At 39.6% G+C, this 21,612-nt stretch overlaps 1 protein-coding gene across 3 annotated transcripts in view; it reads left to right on the forward strand.

Annotated features, from left to right (window-relative positions):
* Positions 1–7,405: 7,405 nt before the first annotated feature.
* Positions 7,406–21,612, forward strand: part of Dnmbp (dynamin binding protein) — a 96,201-nt gene continuing 81,994 nt past the window's right edge. For 2 of the 3 annotated variants that reach the window (XM_078027784.1, XM_078027816.1), the window contains exon 1: positions 7,407–7,605. The gene's annotated coding sequence lies outside the window, so the exon portion shown is untranslated. Of the gene's footprint in view, positions 7,606–21,612 lie in introns of all 3 variants that reach the window. The other variant, XM_078027793.1, reaches the window with a different exon arrangement.

Consider the following 21,612-nt stretch of genomic DNA (forward strand, 5'->3'; position numbering starts at 1 on the left):
ATTGATAACATAAAATAAATGGTTCTCATTTTAAAAAAAGTTATAACTCTGTTACCAAATAAAAAGGAATAGATGGTGGTAGGGGGAGGAAATGACCACTTTATTGAATTTAAGCACCATTTAAATTTTACTATGATTTGCTGGGCATGGTGGCACACACCTGTAATCCCTGTGATTCCAGGCTTTGGCAGGAGGATTGCAAGTTTGATACCAGCCTCAGCAATTTAGTGAGGCCCTGAGCACTTTATCAAGACCCTACCCCAAATTAAAAAAATAAAAAGAGGTTAGGGGTATGGCTCAGTAGTTACATGCCCCTGGGTTCAATGCTCAGGACCGAAAAAAAAAAAAAATCTACTGTGATTTTTAACTAAAGCAAATTCCATCATTCAACAAATGTGTACTAGAGACACTTATGTTCCAGGCACTTGATAGACAACAGGGATATAAAGATAATTCAATAGTCTTGCCTTCAACAAACTCACCATCCACGAGGAAATTAAGAAGCCAACCACTCTGCCATGGGGATCAGCCCTGTCAGAGGCCAGAGAATCATGATTGCTTTATCACCCAGTGCCCTTCTTTGTTTGCCTTAGTACATACAGTCTGAAGTCAGATGACTCACTTCTATGTCACGTTGCACACTAATCTCGAACACATTATTATCAAATCTGGGTGGAGGACATGAAATAGGCCACAAGTTCAACAAGAATCAGCAAGGGGGTCAGCTGCTTAAATAGGTAATGATTTCTGAGACTGTGTCTGAGAAAAACAGCGTCACATCACCAGAAACACAGTCCTCCATGCCCTCCCAAGAGTCTGTTTTCTCTGAGTGTAAGATACAAATGGTGGCACCTTTTCAGGAAGAACAGTGAGGGTCATAACATCACTAAAGCCCACGGATGCACCAGAATAAAAGATTGTGAGGGAAGGCAAACAGCAGATTCAGAACAAAGCTCCCAAATGAGATGAGTTGTGGAGACTTTGAAACTTGGCAAATGATGGCTTTGCCTTTTACATATTCGGAAATCTTGGGCAAGCCAGATACTGTATTCTCAGGTCTTCCAGAGGCTGAAGGAGGAGGATCACAAATTCAAGGGCCAGCCTGGGCAACTTAGCAAGACCATTTCAAAATAAAATAAAAAATAATAAAATATAATAAAAGGCTGGAAATATAGCTCAATATTAGAGCACTTTCCTCACATATAAGAGGCCATGGGTTTAATACTTAGTTCTGGAAAACATAATAATAATATAGTATCTTGGACAAATCAGGTAGTTTCCAAAATATGGGTACAGAATTACAAGCTATGTTCAAGAAGTCCATTAGGACAAATCTGTGTGATGCAGGGGATAATTTTCTGTGATGCACTATCCTAGCAATAGCTCATTTAGTGCAAAAGTTATTTTCTTATTCATTTCTTTAGATTCTTCTGAACACACTTCAAGGACAATGTTTTATTTGGTTCTAATGTTCTATCACTAGCTAGTTTCATTTTTTTTTTTTTTAACAAATGAAAGAGTGGGTTTCAGACTCAGAACTAGAGTCTAAAAACAATCTTGCTTACATTGTATTTATTTTAATGTTTACCTACTATGAATTATAACCTCTACTAGTTTTGCACTTGTGGTATGAAATTTTTCTTTAAAAAATAAACTGACCAAGCTGGGCATTGTGGTGCACACCTGAAATCCCAGTGATTCAAGTATGTGTGTGTGTGTGTGTGTGTGTGTGTGTGTGTGTGTGTGTGTGCCGAGGCAGGAGGATTGCAAGTTCAAAGCCAGCCTGAGCAACAGCAAGGTTCTAAACAAGTCAGTGAGACCCAGTCTCTAAATAAAATGAAAAATAGGGCTGGGGATGTGGCTCAGTGATAGAGTGCTCCTGAGTTCAATCCCTAATACCCCACCCTCCAAAAAACAAAACAAAACAAAACAAAACAAACAAACAAACAAACAAACAAACAATATATATATATATATATATATATATATATATATATATATAATAACTTTAAAGAAAAAAATTTCTAAAAAAAATAAAGTGACCAAATTTATATAAACATATTAAACAAAAAATAGAAAGGTGTTATACCATGTAGTCAAGAATTATTATGATGATTTCCTGAGAGTAAAAGATTATAGACAAAAGCAATATAAATTGATGAATGTGTGGGAATAAGAAGGACTAGGTAAGCTATTTAACCTCATGTGGCCTCAGATTTCTCATAAGCTAAGGACTAAAGTGACTACCTTGCTAGTTTGTTGTCATGGTATATTTTTTAAAAATGTTATTTGAAGAAGAAAAAGACAAGCTTTTTTTAATTACCTTGTTTCATTAATTTGAACAACCAGGAAAATAAAACAGATGGCTTATAAAAATTTTTCTTTTAAAGTATTGATTCTAGCTTGGCAGGGAGGAACATACGTGTAGTCCTAGTGACTTAGGCTGAGGCAGGAGGATAGAAAAGTTCAAGGCCAGCCTGGGTAGGCAATTGAGCCAGACCCTGTCCCCCCCCAAAAAAAAAAAAAAAGATTTGTTATTGGCAAAAAGCAGTTTTCTCTATTCCTTTCATCCTTTCAGATCCTTAAATATCTTCTTTTCTTGTTTCTTCCTATAAACAGGAAGAGATATATCTTGACAGATATATAAGATGAATGAGTTTTTCCAAAAATATCACTCCAACCAGGCAAATTTTGTGGGGGACACAATATTTAATTTATTTATCTATATGTGGTGCTAAGGATTGAACCCAGTGCCTCACATGCGCTAGACAAGCACTGTACCACTGAGTCACAACTCCAGGCTCCATACCAGGCATTTTTATGGTAAGGTAGGTTTGCTCATTTAGAATGGTTTTTATTTCTGAGTGTGAAATAATTTTCTACTTTATATTAAAGCAGTTCAAGCTTCTGCAAGTAGGAAGGAAGAAAAAAAGACCCATGGTAACATTATATAAACATATCATAGCAGCCCTGAAGAGAAATTTGAGTTCTTTTTTTTTTTTTTTTTGTAATAACTTAGAAACTTCCTCACAGGGCCCTCCTCTTCTAGGAAGAACAAAACGAGAAATGGCTTTACTTCTGCCCCTTGAAGTCTATTCCTAAGTCGAACCAAATGGCCTTTCTTGTCTTCTAGCAGAAGCCCACCGGATAGATGCTCCCATCAAACCATCCTGACTCATGGCTTCTCTGAGGGCACAGGACTTCCCCTGCTTGTCCCCATCCAGCCTGAGTACTGACCCTCCTCTACCTCCATCTGGGACTCCCAGATGCATTCTGGCACCATTTTGATAAATAGTTAATAATTGTTTCCATATAATGCCTCTTCCTTCCTGGCAGAATTCAAACCTATGTCTTCTGTATTTTACCTCTAAGTATCTTCCTAAGTAACAGGAATAAGAAGGAGCTGAGCCCCTGGATGCTTCAGGATTAACAGCTAGACACCATGAGCAAGGCCGACTTTGATTAGTTTCTCATCTGCTGCCATTGTCAACAGCAGCTTATGTCTATGATGTGGCATATTGCACGATGAAGCCAGAGTGAGGTGGCTTTTCTATGGGGCCAAGCTGTGCTCAGCTGTTAGTTTGCGATGCTGCCCATCATAGCGGTGGAAGTTCAGATGCAGGACATCCTGTCAGATTGGATTTTGGTTCAGATACACGATCTAAGGATGGCACACTCAAATAGCTTTAATCAATGAGATGAATCAAAATACACAGAAATTGAGCCATTCTTTGATTTGGTTTATTAAGGCTTATCAGGAGTAGAGGGATAAGTATATACATTTCAGATTTAATATCATATATGTAGATATTGTCCTTGATAACAAAGCAGTTTCACACACATTGTTTTCTCTTGATCCTTTTCATTTCAGGTCCCTTCAATGGGAGATATTTATCATGCATCAATATATTGATTTATCATAACATTCAGTCTCCTTACTGAGGCCTGGAATCTCTACCTGCCTAGAATAGTCCTCACTCCTGTTTGCCTTCTAATCTCAAATAATACCAGCTCACTTGCTCACACTGACTTCTTTTCTGTTTCTGAAACTTATCAGTTTGCTTTCCATTTCAAGGCTTCTCACCTGCAGTTCCTGTTTTCTGAAAAGAGCCTCCTCAGCTCTTTATATGGCTGATTCTTTCACATCAATTTTATCTCAAGAAAATATTACATCCCCAAGAGGGACTTCTCTACCCGCTTTATATTCAAACAAGTTTCCCACATATGCCTTTGCTCTGTATCAGCCTAGATCCCTCCCTGACCCACAGTACACAGACAGTGTGTCGAGTGACTCTTCTCTCAGTCTTCTCAAAGACTGTTTATAATTTGTACCATGCCTGTTGCAAAGAAGAGAAGTTAGTTCCTTACATGCAGTGAATGCCTAGGGCATTAGGCTTTAATTCTCTGCAATCTAATCTATCATATCATCTGGTTTATTTCCTTCAAAACACTCCCCACACCCATGATTGTCTTATTTATTATTTATTTCTTTATTGTCTGTCACATCTCTCTAGTATGTTCTCCATGAGAACAGGGAGCTTGTTGTGTGTATTGGTGTTCGACCTTAAGGCTACAAAACCCCCAGTGTACTGTTTAACATTCCAAAAGAAAGAACTTGGAAGACTATGGAGAGGCTTGGACATTTTATTACTTGTTCCACCATGGTAACAGGCTGGAGTGCACCTACAAGCAAGGAAAATATATGGGATAGGTCACATGCTCACTATACAGTGGATTTCTTCAGATGTTTTATGAGTATATTGTTTTACTTTACATCCAAGGTTACTCCGCTTTGATCTTCACTTAAGGATAGGAGGTAAGCCAGGCATGGTGGTGCATGCCTGTAATCCCAATAATTCGGCAGGCTGAGGCAGGAGGATTCCAAATTTGATACCAGCCTCAACAACTTAGTGAGGCCTTGTCTCAAAAAAAGTTTAAAAAGAGCTGGGAATGGTTCAGTACTTAAGTGCCCCTGGGTTTAATCCCTGGTAGTAAAAAAAAAAAAAAAAAAAAAAAAAAAGATTAGAGTTAAGGGAAATGGCCAGTTTCCCTTCTCTGTTTGCTTTATTATCACATTCTTGAGAATCCTTATCTCACCAGGCCTAAGACTTCCTAGGCACTGATTTGTGTTTACCCCAACAGTTGATCAGGCTGAATCCCAAACCCGTAGAAAAACTCCTGTTACATCATTAAAATACAGTAAATCTTTGATGAGTGGGAAAATATTATTTTATCTTTGATGTTTTAGAATCTTTGAAACGTCCAAAGTCAGTTTTTTGTGGGTTTTTTTTGTTTTGTTTTGTTTTTTTTGGTAATGAGGATTTAACCCAGGAGTGCTTTACCACTGAGCCACATTCCCTGCCCTTTTATTTTGAGACAAGCTCTCACTAAGTTGCTTAGGGCCTCCATAAATTGCTGAGGCAGCTCTCCAACTTGTGATCCTCCTGTCTCAGCCTCCAAGGCTGCTGGGACTAGGTCAGTCATTCTTAAACTTCAACGTACACACTAAAGAACCTACTTCTGAGATTCAATAATCAAATTATTTTGAAATTGACTCTTAGGTGAAATAAAAAAGTTTAGATTGGGATAAGTGTATGTTAAGACAATCTGACATTTTATTTTTAAAATGAAAAGCTTGATTTTTTACTTCATCTTGATTTCATATGCGTATTTGGCTCAAAAAATCATTAGAAAAGTACATCTGCAAAAAACAAAACTATAATTAATGTTTTTATTTTGGAAAATGATATTGTCATTCAAAATAAAGGCAATAGATTTGCAGCTTTCTTTTCTATTTTGTTTCTTTCTTTCAGTACTGGGGATTAGATGTAGGGGTGCTCTACCACCAAGTTACATCCCCCAGCCCTTTTTATTTTTTATTTTGAGTTGCCCAGGCTGGCCTGGAACTTGTAATCCTCATGACTCAGCTTCCCCAGTAGCTAGGATTACAGGCATGTACAACCTTGCATAATATTAATTACCTTCTTGAGGAAAAGTCACAGTTTTACAGACAAATGAAGTATTTTCTAAAAATTTTAACAAAACCCACAACATTAATATTTTACTACAAAATTTTCTCCCCTCAGTATTCACATGCTTCAAAAAGCAAAGGAGAAAAACAGCTTAACAATATCATGAAAAATTAAACATAGAATTGCCATCTGACCCAGCAATTTCATTTCTGGATGGAGATATAAAAAACATTCAAAGCAGAGACTTTAGTAGATACCATACATTAATTTTCATAGTAGCATTATTCACAACAGTCGAAAGGTAAAAACAACCCAAATGTCCATCAAAGGATGAATGCATAAATAAAATGTAGTATTATAGGAACAATGGATATTATTCAGCCTTAAAAAGAGGATTCTGGCACATGCTACAACATGGATGAACTGTGAGGACATTATTTTAGGTGAAATAAGCCTAACAAGAAAGAACAAGTATTGTGTGATTCCACTCATGTGATGTATCCAGAATAGCGAAATTCATGGAGACAGACAGTAGAAGGGTGATTGTCAGGAGGTAGGGAATGGGGACAGTTTCCTTTTGGGAAGATGAAAAGCTCTCTTTTTGGGAGAGGTATGGTGATGATGGTTGCATCGGTGTGAATGCATTTAATGCCACTGAAATGCACGTTTATAAATGGTTAGGATGATAAATTTCATAATGATTAAAAAAAAACAGAGGAAAGGGAAATAACATATCCAGTGAAATTTTTAAAATAAACGCTCATCTCTTCTCTGCATGCATGGCGAAAGACCTGCTGCATTCTTTAGAATCTCCTAGATCCCAGAAACTTACAACACATCAATTCAAACAACATGGCCAAACAAAATGACTTTGTGATCTGTGATCTTTTATGCCCAAAGAAGAAATCTCGTGGGGGATTCGAGAGATATTTGGGGGAGTTCTCTCATCCCTGCCTACTTCTTGTATTCCTTTGGTCCTTGCTCTTAAATTCTCAAGGCTGTATGAGACTTTCCCTGGTGGGGATGGGGGCCGGAGCGGTGGTGGTGTGGGAGCGGGGTGACAGGAGAGAGTGGAATGGACAGAAGTGAACACCAGCGAGTATTGTGTGACAGGGCAATGAAAACTGCCTGAAGGGAGCAAAGAGGACAGCATCACAAACAGGAATGGGACTGGGCTTCTCTGACGGGAACGTTCTTTTCTTCTAGTTGACTGTTGGCGTGGGGGCGAGGGAACTTCGAGTGAGGTGAGGAACTTACTCCTAGCCCGGCCAGCCCCGAGGGCTGAATGCCCCGCAGTAGCGGAGTCCCAGTGCCTCAGTTTCCCAAGCAGAGGCGCTCGGAGCGCCGCCTCTCTGACGTCGCGGGGCGGCTGGGCCAGGCCGACCGCCAGGGGGCGTGAGCGCGGGGCGGGCGCCGGGGAGGTGGGCGCGCGGGGAGCGGAGCTTGGCGACCCCGGGCAGCGGGAGCGCCGGCCCAGGCGGAAGCCCCGGTTTGAGGCGGTAGGCGGGGCGGCGCGCTGAGTCACACGGGATCGGTCCGCCCACCGCTGCCAGGGGCGGAGGTGACAGCGGGCCCGGGACGGGCGGCCGCCACTGCCAGCCGCGCCGAGGGACCTCCGGGCGGCGAAGAGCAGGTCAGGGCCGGGGCGGGCCGGGGCCTGGCAGGGCCGGGCGAGGGGCCGTGGCCGCTGTCCAGGGCCGCGGGCAGAGGGTACCGCAGCCCGGCGGGACGCACCGCGCGGCCGGGCCTGCGCCGCCCCTTCCCCGGGAGACGCCGCGCTCGGCGTCCGGAGCCCGCTCAGGGCGGTGGGCGCCGCGGGCCGGCTCGCGCTCCTGTAGCGGACCGCCAGGCCGCCGCGGGCCCCCGGGGCTGGAGAGCAGTCAGAGGGCGCGGACGTGGGCTTTTCAAGAGTTGTCAAGCCCGGGGCTCTTTCCACTGCACCGCCTTGCCACTCGGCACTGGGGCGGAATCGGAGAGCTGGAAAGAGTTCGGCATTAGCCCAGTCTTTTGCTTTTACAAATGCGCCAAGCCACGCTGCCCGTGGGTCTGGGAGTCCGTGATTCTGTGTCGGGGGATAGGATGGTTAGTTTCCCAAGCAAGAGTAGGACCTGTTTAGCTGGAGATGCAGCTTTGATTACATGGTGGAGTGTTGCAGGTACCCACAGACACTTGTGTTGCTGCTGCAGGTACTGATGTCCGCCAAGCATCCATGTGTCAGAGATGCTGTCACTTGAATAAAGGGATATTGGAGTTACCAGACAGCCAGGGTCTGGTGCAAATTAGCAACTGTGAAGAATGCTTGACGTGTAGAGTTAAATTTTAAAAACAAAATCAAAGCCAAAACCAACTTTAACTACAATCTCATTATCCTTTACTGTCTCAATTATACTGTAGTGAAAGGTAAATATTTTTGGTACTCGTGTTATTCTGTAATATTGCTGACTTTAGGTCTGTTTTATAGTAATTCTTTTACAGTAATATGAACATGTTGTGTTGAAACACTTTCTTTTCATAATTAGAGATGCTATGATGTGTGACAAGTTAATGGAACTCTATTATTTAGGGTTTGAGCGTAGTTTAGTCCACTCATTTACATAACTGAGTTACAAGGGGTGAATAGCACTGATTAGTATGTTTTGTAAGTCTGAAGTACAGGTGTGATTTCTCAAAATCAGTGCTGTGGGGGCTGGGGATGTGGCTCAAGCGGTAGCGCACTCGCCTGGCAAGCGTGCGGCCCAGGTTCGATCCTCAGCACCACATACCAACAAAGATGTTGTGTTGCCGAGAACTAAAAAATAAAATATTAAAAATTCTCTCTCTCTCTCTCTCTCTCTCTCTCTCTCTCTCTCTCTCTCTCTCTCCTCTCTCACTCTATCTTTAAAAAAAAAATCAGTGCTGTGTTGCTTTATTCTGGCAGAGTAAATGTGATGAGCAACTAAGTTTATACCTCAGCACCCATTTTTTTTTCTCTAAAATATTGAATTAAGGCATCTCTAAGCTCCCCTTCTACCTTTCAAATTCTCTGATTTTGCATGTTAATATGTAACACATGTCACTCATTGCGACAAAAACAAAAAGTTTTAAGAAAAAACAGTTTCAAAATTCTGCATGATGCATAGTGGATCTTCAAATTCATTATTATTCTGTCAGTTTGGGGCTAAAGTAAGTAAAAAGTGATTTTCAGATTACCAATACTTCAGTGTTAAATTCATTTGAATTTGGAGACTGTAATGGAGTACTTGGTGTATTGTGGAGAAGAGCTAAATCTGGCCCGGGAATAGGTTCTGTACAGTGTAACATAACTTTTGCAATAAACCAAGAACATCCTGACTCAGAAAATGTGATGAGATGGCTCTTCATACATTCATATTGTATTTTTTGGCTGAAATATAATAATCTCTGTAGACTCTGTTCAAATGTGTATGAGTTATTTGTCTTGTAGCCACAAAGCAGGGCCGATCTCTCTTTTCTCTCTCCATTCTCCTCTGAATGCACTTCTTACCTGAAGAGATCCTCTTCACATTCCTGGTTCATCCATGTGGCAATGCAGAACCTCCTTAAAAAGCACTGATTGAATTTACACTATTTCTCTTAGAGAACAAGAAGAATCTTGATTCTTGAATCACCATCTAAGATCTCCTAAGATCTAAGAGTAGGTGTTCATTCTTTTTTTATTATTTTTAGTTGTAGATGGACACAATACCTTTATTTTATTTATTTATTTTTATGTGGTATTGCTAGGCAAGCACTCTACCACTGAACTACAACCTCAGCCCATAGGTGTTCATTCTTACAACATAGTGACACTCTATATGAGTCTCTGCTTCTAAAAAAGGGTTAAGTGACCCAGGTTAATTTTTTACCTATTCTATGCTTGAAAACTACCATATAGGAAGCTTCCAGAGCCAGGCAACTTGTTACTTCTGTCTCAGAAGGAAACTCCTCTTGCGATGGTGCATAGTGAAGCGTCAAGTTTGTTTATTTATTGATTGATTGATACTGAGGATTTAACTCAAGGGCACTTTACCACTGAGCTACATCCACAGCCTTCTTATTTCTTGTTTTGAAGCAGAGTCTTGCTAAGTTATGTAGGGCCTTGCTAAATTGCTGAATCTGGCCTTGAACTTGTGATCTTCCTGCCTCAGCTTCCTGAGCCACTGAGAGTATGGGTATGCACCACTGCACCCTGCCTCAAGTTCATTATTATCCCCAATCTTCCAAATCACTCTGTATTGGGCTAAAGTAAATGAAAAGCAGTACTTCAAACTATAGATACTTTAGTCTTAAATTTGGGGAATTTTTAAAAAATATTAAAATAGAATGCAAATGGAGATTTGTGTACTCATTACCAGGTATAAGACTTGATTTATTTTCTAGGAGTATTATTCTGTTAGTTAATATATTACCTATAACATGCATCATAACAAGATATTGCCAGTGAACTTCTCCTGTGCTAGGTTTTCTGCTAAAACATCTTTAAAATTCATTCAGAATGTGGCTGAAAATTTTCACATTAATTCAATTAATATGAGATAGTTTATTATATTCTGTCTAGCGAAATATCTGAATAAACTAATTTTCAAAATAGGATAATGTAGTCTTGTTGGTCAGGAGTTAATTAGGAGATAGTCTTTTGCCTGGAAAGGCAGAGAGGTCTAAAGTAGCAGCCCTAAATCCAGATCACAGAGCAGCTCTATAATGAAAGAGCTGTTAAACACTCCAAGGCATTAACTTCTGGTTAGGTACTTTATCCTTGATGCTAAAAAGAGTAACCCTAGAAGGTAAAATTAGACATAATTAAAGTTTGTCATTTCACTTTTGGATTTGTTGGTCTTCTGACTAAAAGGTATGACTACAGAGAATTGATGGCACAGTGGGGAAAATGGGGTGTGCAGGACTCTGAAGTCTGAGGGATGCATTTGGGTCCTGACTCAGTCAACAATATTCTTTGAGTACCCGTATGAGCTGGGCACTGTCATAGGTGCAGGGATGCAATTGTGAGCAAAACAGACAAAGCTATAACCCTATTCCTTTTTCTTTTTATTTTGAGATGGGGACTTGCTAAGTTGTTGAAGCTGGCCTGAAACTTGCAATCCTTCTGCCTCCACCTCCTGCATATCTGGAATTACAGGCATTTGCCACTGTGTCCTGCTCTGAGATGACTTTGATCTGAGACTTCAAGGATATGAGGGAGTAAACAGGAGGTAAAGGATGAGCAAGTTCCCAGCTCTGATGCAATAGCAGGTTTGGCACACTTGAGGGACAGCAAGGCAAGATCATTCATGGTGGCCAGGCAGGCTGAATGTGGATGAGGAGAAAGTGACAACAGATGAGAGGGTGTGAGAATGGAGAGAGGTGCATCATTGTAGGCCATTAAAGGATTTTGGCCTTGACTTTGAGTGAAGGAGAAGCCTTTATAGGTGTTTGAACAGAGAAGCTGATGGTGAAGTATGGTTGAAAGGGTTGAGGGCTGGAGGTGTAGCTCAGTGATGGAGTTTGTCTAGCTGTGTGACCCTAAACCAAAATTCTTCTCTGGGCCTTTGTTTCCATAAAATGATTCCCTCTATCTAAAGATTTTTTGTTCTGTTTTGGTAGTAGTGCTGGGGATTGAACCCAGGGCCTCCTGCATGTCAGGAAAGTGCTGTACCACTGAGCTATATCCCCCAGCCCCTCTAGTTCAAGATTTTGAGATTCTAGTTTCTGTGCAATATTTCAAGAGGGAGGCAAGAGGATTGTGTGGGTAGAGGTTCTAAAAAAGCACATGGTTTCAAGTGACCTGAAAACTTGACACCAACCCATCTTGAAGTGAATCACCCCAAATCAAGTGGTATCAGGTCCTTTTCAGTCCAGTTGTCAGGGCATGAGACAAAACACTGGTCTGTCAATATTCTCTGCTGATCTCTTTCATACTTTGCTGATCCCTAAATTTCTCTTCTCGCCTGAAAAGGGATGAAAAGCTGTTACTCATCAACAGAGTTGGCAACCAGAGTAGCTTTTGTTGTTAGGAAAATTTGGAACTTTTGGGAAGGAAACAATTCTAATTTTGTGTTTATCATAGGTCATTTGAATTCTTCTTTTATAACACACAAAGGGTCTAAATAATTTCTTGTTTTTAAATTCCTCTGCCCCATTCCCACTCACCTCATGTCTCATAGGTGCTCATTTTAATGTATTTCACAGGTATCTTTTTGTCTGTAGGATCTTGCAAAGTGGAAGTGTTTGCTTTATATTTATGTATTTTAATTTATAATGCTTTAGTGCATTTTGTTTCTTTTTCCCTAAGTACTGCTTTTAGGATTCATGCCTATTGCTATGTGTGCATCTGACTCTTTGCTTCTAAGTGCTGCATCACACTCCCTGCTGTTGTGTATCTACCACAGTTGTTCTTACCTGTACTCTGAGTGATGTATGGATACTTAGGTTGACCCATCTCCTCAACACCACATATTTTGCTGCAAAGAACATCTTCACACATTTCCTCTTATAAAGCTGCATAATATTTCTGTAGGGCATATATTCAGAAGAGCACTGCTTGATTTTAGGTTTGCATGGACTGAATTTGATTAAATGGTGCCAGATTCATCTCCAAAATGGCTGCACCAGTCTCTGTCCCTCCCTCAAGAAGCATGTGAGATTCTTATGTCCTCATGTTCCACCAACCTTTGGCTTTGTTCAACTGTCCACTTTTTCAAATAAGTACAAAGCGATGTCTTGTCACTTTAGTTTTTCTTTGATTAGTAACAGTTTTGAACATCTCTTGAAATCATAGCCTCTTCTGTAAATTGCTTGTTCATATCTTTGGCATTTTGTGTTGGAGCAGATAGTTGTTTCCATTTATTGCAAAAGTGATTTTATAATGTAGATATTTGCTTCTTGGCATGTATAGACTTTGTAGATATCTTCTCATTTGGTCATTTGTCATCCCTTGATCAAGAAAATGATGTTCTTTTTTCTTTTACTTTTGTGTGGGGCTGGGATTGTACCCAGAAACTCACACATGCTAGACAAGCATTCTGCCACTGCCTTTCTTTCTCTTTTCTTTTTTTAAAACAGGGTCTGCTAATGTGCCCAGGCCAACCTTGAACTTTAAATCCTTCCGGCCTCAGTTTCCAAAGTGGCTGGGATTACAGGCATATGCCACCACACCCAGACTAAGGGAAAAAAATGTTAATTTTGATGTAATCATCAAAATCCTTTGACTTATGATTTATGCTTTTGAAGTTTTGTTTAAGAAACCTTTCTTGATCTCTAGGGCATGCCTTTGATTTTAATGCATCTACAGCCCACATTTGCATGAGGTGTTAGACACTGATCCAGTCCTGTTTTTTTCCTGCTATTTATTGAACTAGTTGTTCCAGTAGCATCTAAAAAAACAAACAAACAAACAAAAAAAAAAAACATGCTTTCATTCACTAAGTGTGGTACCCCCTTCCTCTCATGTGATTTTCATGGATCCACTGGTTTTTCTTAGCCTCTCTTTGGTGCCATTAGTTGAAGTTCTTGCTCCATTTTTTATTGCTCTGATTTTATTACAGTGACTTTGTGGTTGTTGTAATAACTGGCACCACAGGTCATTCATTTTAAAGTTTACTTAGCTCTTCCTGAACCAACTTTTATTTTTTTCATATAAATTTATCGTGAGTTTACCAAGTTATTAAAAATTTATATTTTTGAGGAATTTTATTGGGATTATGTTAAATTTATAAATCACTTTGGGGAAGTTTGACATCTTTTTGATGGTAACATATTCCATCCAAGGGCATGTAACATGCCTTTCCAGTGATTTGGAGTTTTTTCCCCTAGCATTTCTTAAAACTTGGAAATAATTAAAAACTAACAGAACAGTTTTAAGAGTAGTACAAAGAACTCCTATGTCTTCCTTACCCAGAATCACCAATCGTTAGCCTTTTGCCATATTTGCTTTATTACTTCCTTTCTATATTTCTATGTACATTTTTCCCACTGACCCCTTTGAGTTGTTGTAGACATCACCAAATTTTATCTCTTAATACTTTATCAGCTCATTTTTAAACCTGTTACTAAAACTTTAAAGTTTTCCCTATAAAAGTCTAGGAGGCTATTTTGGTTAAATTAATTTCTGAATACTTACTTTTGTTACTGTTGTGAATCATGTTTCTTTTTATCTTTATTTTCAAGTTGGTTATTAGTAGTTGAAAAAATATAGTGTGGATTCTTCTAAGCTGATCTTGTATAGTGCAGCCTGGCTTTGCTGTCTTATTCAAATTGTCTGTTGATTGTTTATTTTTCCACGTGGTTAATAATAGCCTTTGAACACAGTGATAGTTTTGTTGCTTCTTCTCTATCCTTAAGTCTCATATTTCTTTTTCTTTCCTTACAGAATATCCAGAACTTCCAGAACTATGCAAAACAGTTACTAGGGGGCATCTTTGTCTTATTCTCAAATTTAAGAGGAGTCTAACCATTTCTGTTTGTTTGTTTTGGGTTTTGAGTATAACCTTTTTACCAAGTTAAGGTGTTTCCCTCTATTCCTAATTTACTTAGAGCTTTCATCATAAATGATTGTTATGCCTTATTGAAAACTTTTTCAGGATTTGTCCTTCAGGAAATAAGATGGCACCAGTCAGGTTCTAAGCCAAAGTCCTAAATCTACACTGAGGTAGTTTCAAATAGATGATAAAAAAGAGTCCTCAATATTTCTGCAACCTACATATATCAATTTATGGTAAATATCCCAAGATTCTAATATGAGCTTATTTCATGACTCGGTCAGCTTTTTCTCCTGCTATTAAGAGTCAGAATTTAAATAGCTGATATGAAGAGTGAGAGAGCAATCCATGTTCAGCATCATAACTGTAGCTGTCAGCACGAATATAAATATAAGATATGTGAAATTACAGTTTCGTTACTCTGGATCAGTCTCTATCCAGGTGTAAATCTTAGCTAAATATATCTCAAGAAATAGTGAGGTAGTTCTTCAGTGAGAGCCATAGGAAGGTCTTCAGTGATGATCACTGCAAGGGTGTAGGGCAACTGGTTTCCATGGTCATCTCCCTCCCCCCAACCCCTCTTTCCAGCTGTTTTTTTCCCCTAATTATAAGAATTATACATCTTCATCATAGAAAGTTCACAAAATATAGAAAACAACTCTGTAATCCTGCCTTCTGGGTCCAATTCCTGTAACATTCTTACTTCCCTCTCTGGTCTTTTTTTTGGGTAGTTGGGGGAGGTATGTTCATGGAGGAGGGGAGTACATTTAAAATTGCACTCTGCACCCCTTTTGCACTGTACACCCCTTTTGGGGGATTAGCCCATCAACTTTTGTTCATCTTGCTTTGATTGGTCATTGGGGTAAGGGACAATTACAAAGATAGGATTAGCTTTTAACTAATGAGCCAGCTCATAGATAACTTGGGATCCTGGGGGAACAACTGTATACCAACAGCCCAGCTCCATTATCACAATGTGGAGCAGTATAGTCCGAATCCCTGCAGACCAAAGACTATCCTGTGGGGCAGGAAGAGCAGGAAGAGTTTGATATCCTTTTGCTTTGGTTCAGTTCCTTGGTTTCACCTTCTCTCTTTAGACCACACTTGCTTCCATCTTTTAGAAAATAGTAATTGATTTTTCTTTTGACTCTGAAATAAACCCCAACACAATAATTTTGTTTCCCTAATCATCTTTGCTGCTGTGGTATGTGGTGAGGCCAAGTGGCCATAAATGGCAGGAAGTGACAGAATTCCTAAGTTGACATTCCTATCAGTGGGCAGGTTCAATCTCCATCCAGCTATCCTCCTTCTCACCCCTTCGTTTACCATGCTTTGTTTTATTTTGGTTCATTTTGCCCTAATACTTGTCACTCTAAAACATAGTCGTCTGCCTTCCCTGTCCCTCAAGTAGAGAGTTCTTCAAGGGCAAGAATCTCTTGTGTTTGTGGTCATATCCCAGGCACCTCCAACAATTCCTGGCTTATAGCTGGCCTCACTGATGAATTCATAAAATGTATCAGTCAGTCAAGAGGCACCTTGGAATCCAGAGCCCAAAACTCAAGAGAGGGGTGAGGAAAGAAAGTTCTCTTGGCCTCCCTTCCAGGGAGTCCCCATTTCCTCCTTGACCTCTTTTGCACAGCCAAGGTCAATCTTCAGCCCAGACACAGCTACATGTGCAGCAGCCCCTGCTGGGGACCTGCACTTTCCCCAAAGCAGAGGGTGAGTGTGTGTGTTGCTGACAGATGCACCATGGAGTAGGGCCCTCCAGAGAGTAGTCAGTGCTGACTGCTGACCTCCAGCCACGGGTTCTGAGCCCAGCACACACTCGGCATTGTTTTCACACAGTAATTCTCTTAGGATAAATGAGCCTGCCCCATCAGCAGAAAAAGTTGCAATGGATGTGCCGAGTTGTGCTTCACTCCCCAGCTTCACAGCCCACATCCTCCCTTTTCTAGCATATTCTTTCCTCCCATTACCAGCATTGTGGACACTTTTTTGCCTTTTCTCTCACTTCTGAACAATAAGTGTTCTAGACCTGGGGTGGAGTTGTCGTGATGAATGGTATATTTTATATACCTAGTCACTTTATTCTAAAGCAAGATCTCAAATTGTATCAGCATCATAAAGAATACTTCCCCTCTCCCCCCCTTTTTTTTTTTTGTATCAGGGATTAAACCCAGGGTTGCTTAACCATTGAGCCATATCCCCAGCTCTTTTTTTTATTTTTTATTTTGAGGTCTTGCTAAATTGCTTAGGGCCTTGCTAAGTTGCTGAAGCTGGCTTTGAACTTGCAGTCCTCCTGCCTTAGCCTCCCAAGCTTCAGGGATTACAGGCATGTGCCCCAACGCCCTGCTAGAATGCTATTAATAATAATAATACATTATAGTGCTGTCCTCAAGGCCAGTGACACAGACCTAGTCTATCCTGTAGAGAAAATTGCTGGACTCAGGGCTAAAATATTGCTTTTGTTTATTGCTCTCCTGCTTGACACTTATTTGTTGCTATCCACAATCTTCTTCATGATACCAAGCACTCATGTCTGCTCCAAATCTACTTATGTGCACTGATTTACTTCCAAGTCCCCACATTCCACTCTAATCAAATGGGTCTTTTTTTCTTTCTTTTAACAGTCATGATAAGAATAAATATATAGCCAAGTTCGGTGGTGCTACCTGTAATCCCAGTGGCTCCAGAGGCTGAAGCAGGAGAATAGTGAGTTCAAAGCCAGCCTCAGCAAAGAGCAAGATGCTAAGCGACTCAGACCCTGTCTCTATGTGGCTAAGTGGTTGAGTGCCCCTGAGTTCAATCTCCGGTACCCCCCCCAAAAGAATAAATATATTATTTTTTTCTTCATTTAAAAAAATTCTTTTTAGATATACATGACAGTAGAGTTTATTTTGACATATTATACATCCATGGAGTGTAACTTCTTCTAATTAGGATCCCATTCCTGTGGTTGTTCATGATTTGGAGTTTCACTGGTGGTGTATTCATAGATAAATATAGGAAAATTATGTCTGATTCATTCTCTTTCTTAGAGGATAAATATATTATTAATTCTGGTTTAAATGTCTCTTCTTTCCATTTTAGTGGGTTTCACCAACAGTCTTGATTCAAGTGAAAGGAAAGGAATATATAACAACAACAGCAACAATCATACAATAAGTGCAGCTAATATTTCACCCAGTTACCGTACTAAATGCATTGACCCATTTAATCTTCAGAATAATTTTATGTGGAAGGTGCTGTTTATTTTATTTTTTAAAAAACATTTATTTTTTAGTTATAGGTGGATATAGTATTTTTATTTTTATGTGATGCTGAGGATTGAACCCACTGCCTCATACATACACAGGAGAGTGCTCTACCTCTGAGCCACAACCCCAGCCCAGAAGGTGCTGTTTATAACCCTCATTTTATACATGGGAAATCTCATATACAGTTCAGTAAGAACTGTGCCCTGTTCAGACTCATGTCTGTTTGCTTCCAGGGTCCCTGCTCTTACCCACGGTGGGTCCAATGTGGACTAGTGCTGAGGACAGTGAGTAACAGGTGTGCAGCCTGGCAGTTGCTGAGATGAGTCCTTTCTCACGGGTGCTAGACTGGCTCACCAGCATATCAGTTGTGTAGGGATGGAAAGATTTTGTTATGAAGTGTTTCAGATTTACAAAATTGAACATAGAATAATCCAACCAATATCCATGCATTCACCATTCAAGATCTAAGTAGGTGGCCCACACTTAAAATCCCAGCAACTTAGGAGGCCAAGAGAGGAGGATGGAAAGTTCAAGGTCAGCCTCAGCAACTTAGTGAGAGACTGTCTCAAAATAAAAAGTAAAAAAGGCTAGAGATGTGGTTCCTAGGTAGAGCACCCCTGGGTTCAATCCCCATTACTAGGAAAAAAAAAAAATCTGTAAAGTGAGTTGGTTTTCCTATTCCTTTTGCTGTTTTGTAGACCTGTTTTTGTTCTGACTTAAAAAAAATGGTATTCCTTTTTATTTATATATGACAACACCATAATTAAAAATGTCTGTAGTTCCTTAATATAATCAAGATTCTAATCAATGTTCAAAATTTCCTATTTGTCTCATTTTTTGAATAATTCATCTTTTAAAAATAAGATTCCAAGAAAGATATATGTGTTGCATTTAGTTAATGTATTTCTTAAGTAGCTTTTAATTTATAAGTTCCTCTTTCTACATTTAAATTTTTTGTGTACAATTTATTTGTTGAAGAAATTGGCCATTTGTTCTACAGTTTCCCACATTCTGGATTTTTAAAAAGGGTTTTTGTCATAACTTCATGTTGTCTTTGTAGTGAGTTAACTTTGTCCTTTACTGTGATGGTCTTTACAGGAGGTTCCAAGTTATTGAGGTTTCCATAAATTGAAAGAAATCACTGGCCCATATAGTTTGATCTGGCCCCAAGGTCATTTCTGAGGAATCTTCCAAAACGTCCCAGGTGTCAGGAAATAACATTATCTATAGCAGACCATCTGTATCTAAACACACTGTGCCTTGGAAGAAATTTTATTACTCCGTCTTGGCTAGGTGTTTTGAAAGTTAGGGGAGAGAACTGCAAACAAGTGCTCTGGTTTTCTTCTTTTTAGACAGTACTTGTTGCTTTAAGGATTTCTGGGGCTCAGTGCCAGAATCTCCCTGGGATATTTTTGTCTTACATTTAGATCTGCTTATCAGGAGCTGTCTGAGAATCCCCAGAGGGCCAGGTAAGAGGAGAGGGAGTTTACATTGGACCCAGGCTTTATGAGTGCCTGTTGCAGTCTTGGATTCCTGAGCAGCTCATGAGACTGTGGATCATGACACTTGTACATATATTTTTCAAACCCATCATTTTCAGTATCTGTTGTTTTTACTGTAGTATCTAGATATTGTTCAGTAATCACAATAACTAGACCATTGTAGATGTGAAGAAACTCAATTTTGTTTTATTTTTCTTTTACTCATTGTTGCCCTTGCCTGCTAATCAATTGTGGTGGTTTTACAGGGGCAATGAATCAATATTAAAGTAAGAAGAATGAAAACTGCTGAAGTGTGAAGCTGTGTTTGGGTTTAGTTAGTAATTACAGATTGAAAAATAAAGTATCTTAATGTCAGAATTTTCATCTGGTTTTAAAGCCAAATAGTTAAAAAACCAAGGCTAAAAATTTGACAGAAAGGAAAAACATTCAATGAATTTATTATACATTTACTTTACTTATACATATATCATAAAGCTTAGTTTTTTAACTTTGATTAAGAATATTGATTAGCAGTAACTCAATTAAAATCTTCAGGTTGAATTTTACCAGTATGTTCACACTTTCTTCTTATATTCCATAGGTGGGATTCAAGCTTGGTCAATATTCTCTTCTAATGTGACTCGAAATGCATAAAAATTAAAATAGAACTATTATTCACCCAAAAATGTCAATCAGAGGCAATTTGCTGGTTTATAGATAGTTCTTTCTTGAAATTATTAGTGAACAATAAAAGTGAGCACTTCATATTCACACCTGATCATGGGTAACAACAATATATCTAAGAATCAGTGTACTGAAAAGCAGCCTGTGGTTATAACTATTATAGTAATGTGTTTTGTAATGCTGTGTCATGCTTTATGTTTAATGAGAACAGTTACTGTGCTGTGTTTCAGTTCTCTCTTTCTCTCTCTCTCTCTCTTTCTTTTTTTTTTTTTTTTTTTTTGGTACTGGGGAGTCAATCACTGAGCCACATCCCCAGCCCTTTTTTGTATTTTATTTAGAAACAGGGTCTTGCTGAGTTGCTTAGAGCCTTGCTAAGTTGCTGAGGCTGGTTTTGAACTCAAAATCCTCCTGTCTCAGCCTCCCAAACCATTGGAATTACAGGTGTATGCCACCATGCCTGGCTCAGTTCTCTTTTTGAATGTGTTTTTCCCACGGGCAAAGGAACAAGCAGGTGCAAAAGTACACGTGGCTTGCAGAGAACTGCCAGTTTGAGGTGAGGCTAAAATCTAGGGTGTGTGCTAGGAGGAAGGTATAGGAAATGAGGCCAGATCTGGGGCCCAGGTCCAGATTATGATGAGCTTTGGTCTGTAGAGGAGTTTTATAACTTCCTGAAGTAAGGAAGGGTAAGGAGCCCTTGAAGAACTTCAGGCAGTAGAGAAATATGAGGTTTTGGTTTTTCAAAGATAATCCTAGTTGCAATGTGGAAAACAGGACAGAGGAAGATGAGACTGGTAGGAAGCAAGTGGGAAGCTATTGCAGCCCCCCCCCCCCCCCCCCCGGAAGAGGTGGTGAGATCCTAGGTTGATATGTTTAAAGGATTTAACAATGGTGCCAATGTTTTTCCTAGAAGTAGAGGATTTTTTTTAGAAGACTAAATCAATTAATTTCATATCCCTCCTCTATCTCTAGAAGGCATTTGGCAAAGGTTTTCTTGCACCCATATCCAGGAATCTCATTTGTAAATTGCTGCCAAATCCTTGTGGGTATGTTGTGAATACATAGCTCATATTTAGAGCTTAGGGTAGAGGGGGATGTCAGTTGCTTTGTCCTGGTAGCCAGTAACCACAAGGAGTCACATTTCTCCCCCTTCCTCTCAAGAAGACAGTAAAACTTTTGAGATGTTAGCTCCTCCCAGAACTTGCTGCCTCAGCCTCATCTGTATTATTTATGTTACAGTCTGGATAATAACAGTCTTCCTCCTCCTCCTCTTCCTCCTCCTCCTCCTCCTCTCTTAACATCACTGTTCTCACATTACTTACTATTTGTCAGGAATTGTATGAAATGTTTTACCAACATTAGCAAACTTAATCCTTATCACACCCTATGAAGTAAATTACTATTATTATCTTCAGTTCACAGAGGCGGAGACTAAGCTTTAGAGAGGTTTCCAAGTAACTTGCCTAAGGTCACAGCTTGACAAATTGCAGAACTAGAAATTGAAATTCATTCTGACCTTAGAGTCTGAGCTCTTAACTAATATGTAGTTAGTTATTACTTAATAAATTTGATAGTGAATATGATTTCTATTTTTAAATTTGCTCTTTTATGTAGCCCTACTCAGTTAAAGTTCACTTAATCAGACACCTACATGCATTTCCATTTGATAGGTGAAAAGTACAAGTATAGAATATTTACTAAAATTTGAAGTACAGGAAAATTTCAGGGAGTGCCGGTGTGGGTAGTGGGAAGA

The sequence above is a fragment of the Ictidomys tridecemlineatus genome, chromosome 1 (genome assembly GCF_052094955.1).
Source record: "Ictidomys tridecemlineatus isolate mIctTri1 chromosome 1, mIctTri1.hap1, whole genome shotgun sequence".
NCBI classification, from domain to species: Eukaryota; Metazoa; Chordata; class Mammalia; order Rodentia; family Sciuridae; genus Ictidomys; species Ictidomys tridecemlineatus.